Source organism: Dipteris shenzhenensis, chromosome 17, assembly GCF_047967505.1.
Source record: "Dipteris shenzhenensis isolate YYH24624 ecotype China chromosome 17, Dip_SZ_1.0, whole genome shotgun sequence".
Classification (NCBI taxonomy): Eukaryota; Viridiplantae; Streptophyta; class Polypodiopsida; order Gleicheniales; family Dipteridaceae; genus Dipteris; species Dipteris shenzhenensis.
The window spans coordinates 44,563,002-44,570,436 of NC_141612.1; positions in this window are offsets into that span (position 1 = coordinate 44,563,002).

Genomic DNA, 7,435 nt, shown 5'->3' on the forward strand with positions numbered 1-7,435 from the left:
TGAGTATGATGTCCTTCCAAATGTGAAGAGCTGAAAAATCATCTTCATTATGGCTACTTTATTTTGACTTAAATAGCTCCATAAGTTGCTATAACTCCCCAACATTTCACGGATCTAGAGTTCCCATGTATGAGACAACATAGGGCTCTGCGAGCATACATATGTCTTTCAAGGATGATGCCTTTGCTCAAACATGGTGCATCTAGCCTCCGAATAGCCAAACATGGTGCATCTTTCCTTCGAATAGCCAAATAATTTGAGACAAAATCCAAGGTATTTCTCACTTGCAATATACTAGCCCGTGAGGCAAAGTGTATTTCAGCTTAGAGACGACTTAAAATATGATGCATGACAATCTTCTCAATAAGCCCAAAAGAAGAAAATACTTTATGTAACACATTCAATGTAATGGGGTACAATAGATTATGGATGGTAATCAAAAGGATTCCATTGGGCTATCCTCACATTGAAGGTGCCCTAAGCTTTTTGCAGGCTGCTCAAAGCCCTTTCTAAGTGGCCAAAACCTCCTCCATAGGTGTTGGATTGTGATCAATTTCTCCTATCTCATAGCTCTAAACGTGATGGAGAGGCTCAAAGCGATTGCAATGCACTTAGTTCCCTACAGGGTAGTTCCAATCTGATAGATATGGCTGCCCAAAATATCAATGAGAGGCTCGGTAGAAAGGTCAATGAAGACGCTTCGAGATGAAGCCCACGAGATGGAGCCCAAATAAGCCCAAACGGGGCTACAGAAGGCCTTGAAAAAAGGCTTTGAAAAGCTTCTCTTTTCCCTCTCTTTTCTTCTTTTTCCTTTTTGGCCTACCCATAGGTAGGCTATAGTAATGGGAGAGGTACATGGGGGGGGGGGGGAATCCAATATCTTGGGAATTTTTGCTTGCATTATTGTGTTTGGTCGAGTATTCATGGCTTATCATGATTGGGTGGTTCAATGTATTTCCATCACCATACGTGCTTCATCTTTGCCTGTGTGCTGTTTAGTCCACGAGGTTTGGATAGGGAGACATGTCTTCTTTTTGCGGGACTAGAAGTGTTCCTAGAAAGCCATGGTCAAACCACCTATTATTGCTAGTATTATTGCGCTTCAGCCTGTCTAGTGTGTAGGAGATCCTGCACGTGTAGAGATGGTGGTGCCATACTACGATTTGTGTATAAAGCCAGGCCAGGCCAAGCAATGTCGCCAAATCATTCATGTTTCGCCGCCATGACATGGGTGGGTCTCAGGACTTCATGGACACAGAGAGCTCCACCTTCAAGAGAGGTGATGCTCATGTCTCTTGTGATCCCATTCTAACTTCCTTCGTTCTGACCTTCATGTTGTTCATAGAGATTGGATTGACTTGCACCACTGAGGACTTTGACTACTTCCATAAAACCACTTATCCACCCTTTGGCATTCATAACAATAAAAAAATCTTTTTTACTATTGGCACAGTTATTTTGTTGTGGGTGTGCCTTGTGGATTTGGAATTGTTCTTTCAAATTAAGTGACTTCTTTGTCTGTACATAGAGACAAGAGGCCATATTTACCCAGAGCGGGGGGAAAGAGAGTGATGTAGACGGCCATAGGTGAGTAAAATTTGAGCCAAGTTCAACAGATAGAATTCATCTTCATACTTGGTGTTTTTGTCAAACTACAGCTAGCAAACAATCCATAATCAAGAACAAGCCAAGTGGCGACACTAGCTATGTCGGCCTAGTGAGGCTCTTGTTGACCCTAGGTTAGGCCAACTAGTACGTAGTCATAGAGTAGCAAGCACGGATAGCGGGAGCAGGTGCAGATGATTCTAGAGGGTTGACTCATATAGGCAAGTAGTAGCGAGCGCACCGAGTGTGTGCTAAAATAGAAGGCAGCTCTTAGGTAGATAAAAAGTTGTAACAGGCAGGGGAGAGAACAATAGAGCAGTGTGCCAGGTTCTCTTCCTCCGACCTGAGTTGATATGTCAGGGAGTATTCATTACAAGCCGAGAAAAGGATTGGGCTCCATATAGAACACTAGGACACTTAGGCCACAAGATTTTCATCACATACAACCCTGCTCTTTTTTATGTAGGATCTAATGGAATTTTGACCCAATGTCACTCTGATACAACTATGTCGGTTGTCTCCTCAAATCAAGCACTTAACCATTGCATTCTTGAAACCATGCCAAGGGATCGAGGAAAAAGGCCAGTTGAAGGAGTGGGTGAGGATAGATTGACACCAAAATCACTACTCATCTTATGCTACCCTCACCTATGAACAAAGTCCCAAGCCATAATTGGGTACAACAAAAGGACATCTTCTTGTATAGTGGTGGATCCATAAATATCATGCCCAAAGGTACGCTACAACAATTTTGTTTGAAAGTTACAAGTAATGTACCTTTCCAAGGTAGAATGGTTGATCAATGTAGAATGAAGCCTATGGGTGCAGTCATGGTGTCAACATGAAGATTGGTGGAGTCACATTCCTATCCAATGTTGTTGTCCTTGAAATGGCCAAAGATGAACAAATCTATCCTCTACTTCTTGGTAGACCATGGCTGAGGTTAGTGACAGCCATTCAAGATTGGTCCACTGATGAGGTTCAATTGCCTTTAGGGTCCACATCCTTGCAAATAGATATGATCAACAAAAAGGCTTGTCACTAACCGATAGAACTTGGGAATGAGAACTTTGAAGAGGAAGCATGTGTGGACGAGGAGTGTTGGGCTCTATTTGTAGAGAACACTTGGCCTACATTGCAGACTCACCCTTTCAAGAGGAAACCTTTGAGGTAGCAGCACGAGAGGATGTTGAGTGCTTAATATACTTGTGGGATCAAGCTAGCCCATAAGAGGAAAGAGCTATCATCTTGGATTGGATGGGAACCTCACGCTCCTTGTTAGTCAATAGGGTGGAGTTATGCAGTGTCACGATCTGTGACGTATTCCTTTCTCTCTTTCTAGACTTATGGATGGTTTGATGAATGGACAGTTGTGGAAGGGTATGCCCTTTCGACGGGACACTCCCTAATGAGGCATAACCCTTCACAAGAGACATTCTACTAGCCATGATCTGGCCTCGGGCCTTGACCACCCTAAGCAAAATCACCATAACCACAACCCAAGAGCAGTAAGATCATTATGCCTTGCTAGGTCTCAATGATCTATGGTACCTTGCTACTACTGAGGCTACCCAAGCCTAGAGTTTTTCTTGCTGCTGATCTTGAACGGGTCTGCGGCTGTTGCACTGTCAGCACTTCCTATGATTCATGATCAAAGCATGGAAATGGACTTCCTGTGCTCATCCTCCCCCGTGGCCTATCGTAGCTTCAAACTTTTATCCACCTTCTCCATCCTTCCCAAAAGATGGACCCCATAAAAGGACACTCCACCTCTGCCATGATAACCTCCACGACCACCTTGGAAATCATTTCCAACACGATTGCAGTTGTTACTACTATGGTTATTGTAGCTGTGATCCCCTTGGAAACTTCCATCATGAATTGGATGATTGAATCCACATTCAAGCTCTATGTCTCTTCTACCATAGCTGCCCATGCTTCTCCCACACCCTCTCTACTAGTGCCACTATCAAACTGAGAAAATTTAGGCCTTTTCATTGTGGGACAAGATCCCAAAACGGCGGATAGAAAATTTGTTTACCCACAAATTTTGAAAATTGAGGCATACAAAATGTTACTTGGTATATTCCTTCAAGATTCTTCTAAGAACACAAGAACCCAGTGAGGATATCGTTGTTATATGTTTTTCTAGGCACCTTATAAAAACCCATCATGACACTGCATGAAAAACCTCATGGGTAGTGGCTTGGAGGGAAGCTTAGCGGGAGCTTGCTGTTGCTATTTCTTTGCTACTGTTGCTGCTGCAAGTGTGTCCATAGGACAGCTGCACGGTCCACTATTCCAGGTCTCGCTATCGTGCAAAAAACAAGTGAATTCAATCTCCAACAACGTTGTTGCAGCATAGATGTTCAACATCAGGACCTCCATCGGAATCATCATGGTCAACAAGCAGCTAATGGATGTACATGGCTTGTGCTTGGACTTTGCTCTCACATGAAGCCGATGCTTGCTTTCTTCACTTTCCCTTCTTTGCATTCATTTTCCTTGTTGCCTAGGCCAGAGATGAGGCAAAGGCAACAAGCAATGAGAAGGGGTTCTAGGTGCCATGGCTAGAGAGAAGGTGAAGGCAGCAAGCAACTAGCATTAGAACCAGGGGCTTGGGACCTAAGTGATGATGAAAGACGAGAGGGGAAGAAGGGGAACAATGCGAGAAGCTAGGAGGCTATGGGGGAATAACAGGTTGGAGTGCAGTAGGCTTTTAGATAGCCTTTCCACCTACTATAGGAGGAAGAAGAGTGAAGCAATCAATAAATAATTGAGCATCTGCAGGTGGATGATGAAGAAGATGACAAAATTATTTAGGACCTCAACTGAAAAGAGATATTAACCCCTAAACACTAACCTTTTAACGAAAGGCCTAAACTAACCATTACACTACACTAACCCCTCACTAACAAAAGTCAGCTTGACTTTTCCTTCATAAATTTCAAACATCTATACTAATTAGCAAAAATTAATCAACAGTTCCATAGGACCCTTTACAATGCCAAAAAATGAATTTCATTTCTTGGAGGCTGACTTCATTACTAAGAAAAATTTGAGTTTATGGACAAATTTATTGACTCCTTAGGTGTTTGGCCCTCACCGTTGCATGATCCTTGGGGTTTAGGCCGTCTGCGACAATGATCTGATCGGTCGGGGGCCCATCAAGATCCACTTTCACAATGACAAAAGCCAATGTCTCAATAACCGAAACAAATGATGCCCTCAATCTTGAAACCAATGTACTGTTTGTTTTTTTTTAAATTATTGAGTTCATAAAGGAAAAATCGCATGCGGTTTTTTATAGCACAATCCCAAAAGTGACAACCTTAATGTAAAACGTAAGTGCATGAGGTTACATGCGGACATTACAATATAAACAATAAAAAGACTTGCATTATTGATAAGGAAACAAATATATTTTCCCTTCGAAAATGTTTGATTATATAAAAAAAAGATTGCATGTGATTCTTTTATTAGATTATTTCAAAAAGGCAAACCTTAATATAAAACATAACCACATGAGATTAAATACATGCATTTTAATATATATGAAAAAGTGACTTGCAATCTTGATAGGATAACAAATGTAATGCAAGAACTTTGTGTAGGCCAAGGCGTGTGAAAATTGAAACACTCTTTTATAGACCTCCCTCAGATAACTAAAGGCAAACTATGAGCCAAATTTTGGAAATGTTCAAGGCATAAATTCAAAGAACTGCGCATAATCACATGGGCGTGGAGATTGTATGATTCATCCTAAACATTAACAACTTCAGAACAGTCGTCGTCATCTGCAATCAAAAGCCTCATGTCTATTGTGATTTCGCACTTCAATATAAGATTGCAACCCTTGTCACGTATTGTTTGTCGAATTGGACACCCAATGTTGATGATTAGGACCTAGACGCTCATGAAATGATCAACAAACAAAGCGAAAAGAACCAACGTTGTACCTTCTGCACATGCTTGGTTGGTAGCCGCATAAAAGGTAGTTTTTAAATTCTTCTTTGTTTTCTTGTAGATGCTGCCCTCCTTTGATGACCCTAGAACCAACAGTAAACTCATTATCGATGTTGGGGGAGGTGCGAAAGTTTTGATCACACAAACGCCCGAGGGCAGACACAATACCTTGCTGTGCGAGTGCTTGTACTACATCAATCATTGGTGGGCCTAGGTCTATGAGCCTAGGTCTATCACAACATCCAGCATCAAGAAAGGCTTTCAAGAAAACAACATCCGAAGAGTATAGAGAGGACAAGCTTTTACATTTTGCATAGTTTAGATTTGCATTTTTGGAACCACTGGTTGTAGCAGACAGTCTCGCGGATCCCATAGCTGAATTGTTATTTGCTGTTATCCTTATCGAATCATCACAGAAGTAGACATCGATAAAGAAATTCAGAGGAGAAGCTATTTGCTGTTATTCCTAAACAACACGTGGCATTCAATGAATGATCCTTATAGAATCATCACACCAGACATCAACAAAGAAATTTGGAGGAGAAGGTGGCAATCATTCAAGAGAAGAGAGAAAGGTAGCAATCTGTACAACACGAACTGTGATTTGTTTGGATGGATTTCGTATTATAGTCGTCAGTTGGCAATCTCTTTTCACATTGACGGCCTTCCAAGTTCTCCAGCTTATATTCTTCATTTGTTCTACAGTTATAGGGGAAAAAACAAACCCGCGTTGTGATTGTCGCCAAAACTAGGCCAAAAGTCTTATGGAATTCCAGACTACTGAATCCTTACCATGGAGAGCAGACCGAGTGTCATTTGTACAAAGCTTCTTCGATTCCGCAAAACTCATCAGTCCTGTAAGCATCGAACATCAACACTAGGCCAAAAAGTCAAGACCGTATACGTAACATGAAAGGAATTTTCAAACCAGAAAGCCGACATCACCAAAGGAAACGAAATAACGAATTGCCGAAAACCTTTTTCAAATTCCCCACTGCTCGTATCCATAGATTCACTAGAATCCTGCGGTCCTTCTTCCGAAGTAGCTTTCCATGCAGACGCCATATCAAAGAGCTTCTTCTCGCATAAAAACACCGAGGCACAAGAAACGATCGAGAGCAAGGAGCCACAAAATGTAGGGGCCGATAATGGGAATAGAGATCGCTTTATAGGCAAAGATGAAACCACCTCCTCTGGATACGTCATCGTCTCCCCCATGCCTCCATGCAGTCGTTTCCTTTTTGAGCAAGTAGGACTTAGTCGTGGATGAGAACCTACGCGAAGCAAAGAGTGTGGTCAAACAAATACCACAAAGAAGAAGTCCATGGACTATTCCACCCATGACACGATAGCAACGTAGCATGCATGCATGTATCCCAAAAACGTAGATAGCGCAACGAAGCATCGAAGTTGCAGTAACCTTGCACAGAATCAAATAGGAATGTGCAAGTGATGGATAAATCGACGGCACGGTGAATAGCATGGTGCGCTGCTGCAAGTCGAAGTGTGTGACGGAACGCATGTCCCTGTGCAGCTACATTGACTTGCTCCTCTGTTTTTCCATGCAAAGCCGCGTCCGCAACAGCCATTAAAAGGGCACCAAGTGGCAGAGATTTGATGTAGGCACTCATGCAAAAAGCCGACAAAAATAGCGCGCATCTACAGCCGCGTGGAAGCGCAACCACAAGACAGAGCTAGTCCCGGGAAAAAAATAAATTCTAGGAAAAATTGTTTTCGCTTCTTGATACGTTGCCTTTACCGGGTACGTATAAGGCGACGGCCAAAAATGCATTTGGAGGAGGTGGAAGTGAAAAGCGAATGAAATTGGAAATAATAATAATAGGGGAGGGAGGGTAGTATAGGA